This window comes from Thamnophis elegans, chromosome 5 (assembly GCF_009769535.1).
Source record: "Thamnophis elegans isolate rThaEle1 chromosome 5, rThaEle1.pri, whole genome shotgun sequence".
NCBI lineage: Eukaryota > Metazoa > Chordata > Lepidosauria > Squamata > Colubridae > Thamnophis > Thamnophis elegans.
Window position 1 is genome coordinate 85,545,725 of NC_045545.1, and position 6,734 is coordinate 85,552,458.

The following is a 6,734-nucleotide window of genomic DNA, read 5'->3' on the forward strand; positions in this document are numbered from 1 at the left end:
TCAGAACTGAAGAAGCTTTTTATATGAGAAGCGAAATGTTTTCAAGGGGGGAGGGGAACCAAAATTCTATTGCGTTTTGAACATCACCTTATGGGGATATATGCCTCTTAATGTAATAGAATAAGGGGTAGTTAGTATGTATCCACTTACTAGAAAGAGGCCAATCTTCAAAATGATCTCCCCATGGAGTCATGGGTAGACAATATGAAAATATTTTTTTTGCAAAGGTAGATGTGTCAAATAAGTACAAAATGCTGGATAGGATTATACAGACGTTTGTTTTAGAGTGAGAGTTTGAAAGACATCAGTTATGGATGAAATGGGATAAAAATAATTTTGCCTTATAAAATTACACTGATGAAGACATGTTCCACAATTTGAGAAGGACTTGATATTTTGTTAGATTTTATTCAAATTGCATTCTCAGATTTAAGTAGTGCAATTAAAACAGCAGATTGACAAACTGGAAAGGTTGGCTCAAAAGATACAATCTTGGAGATAAAACTTATGGAAGGAAACTGTTTATGTCTGCTTGGGTAATAAATAACTAAGGAGAAAGGTATGTTGACAATTGTTAAACTAAAAAAGAAGGAGGGAAGTTTTGCTAAACCCCTGGAAGTGCAAAGAGAGAGGCAATGTCATTTGAAATTGATTTGACACTCCCTATTTTCTGCTACACAACTATTAGTCACCCTACTATAAGATATATAATATTTCTAAATGACATATCAGTTCATCAGTAAAGTGGATTGTGAAATATAGTTTAAAGTTAAGGAATGGTTTAGATCAAGTTAGAACAGATTGTGCCTCTTCAGCTATTGCAGTGATTGCAGTGATTCCAAACCATAAGCTAGTACAGCGAATCTCAAGCACACTATTTAGTTTATAAAATAAATAATAAATTATCTTAAATTATTTAGGATTTTATAAATAGCTTCAGGAACAGCAATTAAATACAATAAAAGAAATACAATATATCATTATGCTTCAAAAAGTACAATAAACCCACATTCCTGGGGTTTGCACCCTTTAAGTCCCAAAGGTCTGTCAGAACAACCCTATTTTTATGGGTTTCTTCTCATGCTTGGGAGACAAGGTGATCCAGAATAGGGAATCACCTTTCAGGCCTCCACCTGTTACAGTTCTCAATAGGCACGGACCTTCACCAGACAAGGTCTATATTTTTAGGATTGAAAGTATACCATAATCTATACAAGATAGGCAATCTTTTTAACCTAATGTTTATTGAAAATTTCAGTTACAACAATAAAAAATATTAAAAAGGAAAAATTGCAAAAAGAAGGAAAAAAGTTTTGAAAAACCACCCTAAGAAAGCAACTTTCCATCCTCATTGCAAGTATAAACTATTTCATAATCTCTTTATCTACTCTTAATAAATATAAAACTTGCATTCCATAACTATAGGCAAATCCAATAAGAAATATCTTCTCCAATCCAGGTGTCAGCAAAATATGCAAACAGTCCTAAAATAATATTAATTAATACATATGAAACTAGCATCCTGAATCTCTGATCCTAGCCAGAAGCAATATTTAAAAGGCATAAAGTGATTACAATATCCTAATAGAAACAAAAAACTAAAGTTTAACATGACAAAAGAGTGACCATTTCTCTCTCTTTTTTTTAAAAAAAAAAAGCCCCTTCTAGATTGAGGGGGGGGAGCTTAAATACCATATTAACTGTAAACACATCCAATACACAACATGTTTCCACTACAAATGTCAATTCCAAAGAGAATCCCCTAAATAGCAACATATCTCATTCAGATAAACATTTCATACCTCAACTCTTAACTATAAAAAATCCATATTCAACTAACATAAAGCATCCTAATGTAAACAAAAGATTAAAATAAAACATTACAAACAACAAGTTCATAAAACTCTTTTAAAAAGACAGCTAAATAAGAGTCACCTTAAATGCTGCCAAATCATGGTACATAAAGTAACTGTAGGGAGGGGGGGAGGGAGCTTAAACACCATATTAAATGCAAACAAATTAATATGCAATATTTTTCCAATCCAGATATCAATCCATAAATTTAGAAAGAGTCATTCAAAATAGTACCATGTGCCATTTTAAACCTGGTCAAATAAATCAACTCAGTGTGTCTTCTTATAGAAAACAATCTTGCTCTTTAATTCATTCAGGTACCAGTACTTTTTGGTATAAGTGTCTCCTGCTTGAGAGGGGATTGGACTAGAAGACCTCCAAAATCCCTTCCAACTCTGCTGTTCTATGTTCTAATCCTTGTTACAGATTTCTTCATTCTTTTAAACAGCCTCGTTTGTAAATCCCCCTCAAAAAATGTTCCAGTTGCTTTTTGGGATTGTCATATTTATGTCCTTAATTTTTAAAGCACCATCCCATTTTTTTTCTTTTTAATCTGATGACAAATTCTTATTCAAATTCTCATTCATATGTTCTTGGGTAGATTTTGTTGCATTTTCTGTTATTGAGAAACAGGCTGTTCCCAAAACCACACAATATAAGTGACACAATTGATTCAAAGTTCTTATGCAAGTCCTGATCCAAGTACTCAAAGATCTCTGAACATCATGATAAATTACTTGTCTTGTTATATCTCCAACAGCAAAACCATTTTTTCTTTCCCACAAAAATCCATTTATTCTTTAAAGATTAATTTCAAAACCTTAATATTCAGAACCCAATATTCCAATGTTTTCTGAGCTCTTATTCTGCTTAAAACTTTCTATAGCCAAAATCTTGCTCTGCTTTTCGCTGTTTATTTTAATTTTTTAAATATTTTAAAGATCTTCATTTTCTTGTATTAAAGATGGAAGGCGTTCACCCGATGTTTATATATAGTCTTGTCACTTTAAAGCAGTTAATAGACAATATCCAAAAGTGGTTAGCAAGGTAAGTGCGAATTCAGTGTCATTTAAAAGACTTTCTTTGTGGCTGGAGAACTGTGGCCAATTCCCTCATCTCCCAATTCTCCCATCCTGCAGAAAGAGGGTGCAAGGAGGAATTTTAAGAAGAGCTTGGACTATCTCATGTCCTCGCTTTGTCCAGAGGGTCAAAGAAGTTGATCTACCTGTTCATGGCCACAAATGTCATCTTTGCTATTCATGGAGCTATCTTCAGACCACCATCTTCTTTGAAGTCCACCACAGGTAGTCTTGAAGATATCCAGGTCCAGGTCTAAATAGGGGATAATCAGCAGTTGAACTGCACTCTGAAATTTACTGATAGCCAGTGCAACTGCTGCTACATTAGCATTGTTTGACAGCAACAACTGTCCAGCTAAGCATAGGGGATGCTCCATGAAAAGCAAACTACGATACAGCTCCTTTGTTACCAACTATAGTTGAAACTGGAAACTCCATCGCTAAGGGACACAGACCTAAAGCAACAAATCACATGACCGCAATGGATTGTCATGACCGTTCCAGTTGTGGTCATTAAGAAAATCACTGTGGTGGTTGGGCGCGATATCACGTGATGGTGAAGCAGTGATCATGGAGATCACCTATCGTAATTGCACACCAGTTGCCAATCACCACATTGTGATCACATGACCACGGGGATGCTGCAATAGCCACAACTTCTAGGACCGGTCATAAATCACCTCATTTAGCACTGTTATAACTTTGAATAGTCTCTGAATGAGTAGTTCCTGAGTAAGGACTATCTATATTCCATTTTAAGAGTTACCAAGGGCATGAATCGACCGTCTTCATATTGTAAGGAGAACCCCCGTTAGCACACCAGCCTAAGTTAGGCAGAGTTTTCCTGGCCACAATAGGAGCCAGGAGTACTAGGAGATACCCCACCCACCCCCATTGCAGGCTCCTCTTTTCAGGAGAAGAGTAAAAGGTGTAATAATTACAGAATCCGTGGCCTTCTGAATGAATAGCCCTTCTGTTTTGCTTCAATTGAACCTGAATTTGCTTCTCCCTATTCAACCAGTATAATAGGTTTCCAGGAATTGGGCGTGGGCTTCCATTGCTTCTTCCATTTGGTCCGGTGTGGAGATGTATACAGTAGCTGGGTATCATCTGCCCTAATAATGCTGCATTATTGCAAACCAAGGGATGACCTCTTCCCATTATTTCTTATAGAGAGGGATGAGCCCCGAAGCACTCCCTTAGGAGTACCAAGGGCCTTCCCATGTGACCCAGGTCTGTTTTAGAAACCAACTTGTAGCAGATTTGAGTATAATGACTCCAATTCCTGGCTTAATCTTTTGCTATGCAGAAACTAGGTGCATGGTCATTAAAAGGGAAAAAATACATTGTTATAGAAGTCTTTTTTTTTTCACCCTAAAATTGAAATGTCACAAATGACTGTACTGTCTTACTGAAATTAACATGTTAGTCCAAGGGTACAAACTTTCCTCCAAATGTAAACATCAGTAAAGGGGCTGTGAGAAACTGAATCTTGGCCTGCTTCACTCTGGATTAATTTCAGCGAGGCTTGTAAGAGGTAACATTGCAGTGGATTGCACTGAGTGGAGAAGTGTCAGGGAGCTGCTTGTATTTGCATGAAAAGAAGCTTGATGTTGAACTGGTAAAACATTGACCATGATTTGCCAAGCACATGGAAGGCTGAAGGTGTGTGCGTGCGTGCATGTGTTCTTAGGCTGGTCCTAAGACTGTGTGAAAAGGATGATGAAGTAGGGTAGAGAATTCCTAATTTCTAATATCTTGGCATTTGAAGGGTGGGGTTTTTGTTTTGGTCATTCCTTCTCATAGTTATAGTTTTCTGAGGGAACATTGATTTTAAGATATTAAAACTTTGTGTCAGCTTAAAAAAATGTACTCTTATAGTATAACAGTACCCTAACTCACAAGCTGGATGTATTGTGCAAAATAAAAGTTGTAAATTATTTAATAAAAATGTTTGTAACACATGCTTTCAATGTGATGTGCAGTTCTTTATGAATTCCGAAATTATTCCCATCCTCATTCTTGAGACTTGCATGTATGGTATGCTTGTTTATTGCATTCAGATCAGGAGGAGTCCTGACGACTGCCTGGATAAGTCCCTACCATTTTCTTGGTAAGCTTTTCTGACAGTGGTTTGCCATTGCCTCCAACTTAGGGCTGAGAGAAAGTGATTGGCCCAAGATCACTTAGCCGGCTTCAGGCTTCAGGCAGGACTAGAACGCATGGTATCCGGTTTCTAGCCTGATGCTTTAACCACTACACTGAGCTGAATCTATATGAATCTAGGCATCCCAAAGTAACTGGATAAAATAGTTACATGTGTGATTATTTTACATTTACAATAACATTTTCATGTGATAGAAATACTATATTATCAAGAGTTCTAACAATGCACTCGACATTTATTTTTTTACTAACAATAGGTTTAGGCAATTAGTTACCTATTGTACAATTTATAGCACTACACATCATGTTGAGATATACAGGAATGAGCAATTTATTGACCATCAAATTTTGTACCTCCTGTGCCTCCTCCTAGCTAGGTATGTAGTCCTGCCTTCAGCCTGTACTAAGTGGCCAGCCATGATAAAAACTCTGCAATCTTCACAGTCCATTATGTTGTGTGTTCCCGCACCACGCTGTTTTTTAAACAAGAAATATAGGAATATTCAGGTCCAACTACTATTATTGCTAGAAGGCACAAGTTGGAGATAATAGATCATATAGTCCAGCATGCCCCCCCCCGCATCAGATTGAGGAATGATACAGTAAACCAGTGTTTTTCAATCTTTTTTGTGCAAAGGCACACTTTTTTCATGAAAAAAATCACGAGGCACACCACCATTAGAAAATGTTAAAAAAATTTAACTCTGTGCCTATATTGACTATATATAAAGTAATTTTCCCACGGCACACCTTACACTATGTCACGGCACACTAGTGTGCCGCGGCACAGTGGTTGAAAAACACTGCAGTAAACAAGCATGTATTTAAGCAAAAGATAACTATAGTCCTAATTTTGATATTGCAACTTGCTCAGAGGTGGTATTCAGCAGTTCCGGAGAACCGGTAGTGGAAATTTTGAGTAGTTCGGTAAATACCACTTCTGACTGGCCCGCCCCCATCTATTCTCTGCCTCCCAAGTCCCAGCTGATTGGAAGGGAATGGGGATTTTGCAGTAACCTCCTAGAGTGGGATAGGAACGGAGATTTTACAGTATCCTTCCCCTGCCATGCCCACCAAGCCAAGCCACACCCACAGAACCGGTAATAAAAAAAAATAGGAATCTCTCCACTGAACTTACTGCCATATACAAGGTTATATATTAAACTGCTATATGTTCCTATGTTTCTAGGCTTTTCTAATCTTGATGGCCAAATTCTGTTTGTCTATCATTCGTAGCATCCCTGGATAGATTCCTATTTGCTCCAAGACTGGTTAGAAATGAAATGAATTATACCTCAATATTACTCCAAAGAGTTTTAGAAGCTCCTCTGTTGCAATCTGCTGCCTTCTATAACTGCTACCAAGGGGAGGGAGTATCTGTTTTCACTTCCAAAGTGATGTATACATAAATCTGCTATTACTATAGAGCAGTGTTTTTCAACCTCAGCAAAAATTTGTTGAACTTCAACTCCCAGAATTCCCACAGCCAGCACACTTCAGTTCAATTGTTTATCCCAAAGACAAATCCAAGAATCTAGTGTTGTAATAATACCTTTGCAAAGGCAGGAAAATAAACAGGTACAATAAAATTGCCTTAAGCTGAAAGGCAAAAAAAATGTTTTTATGAATAAAATA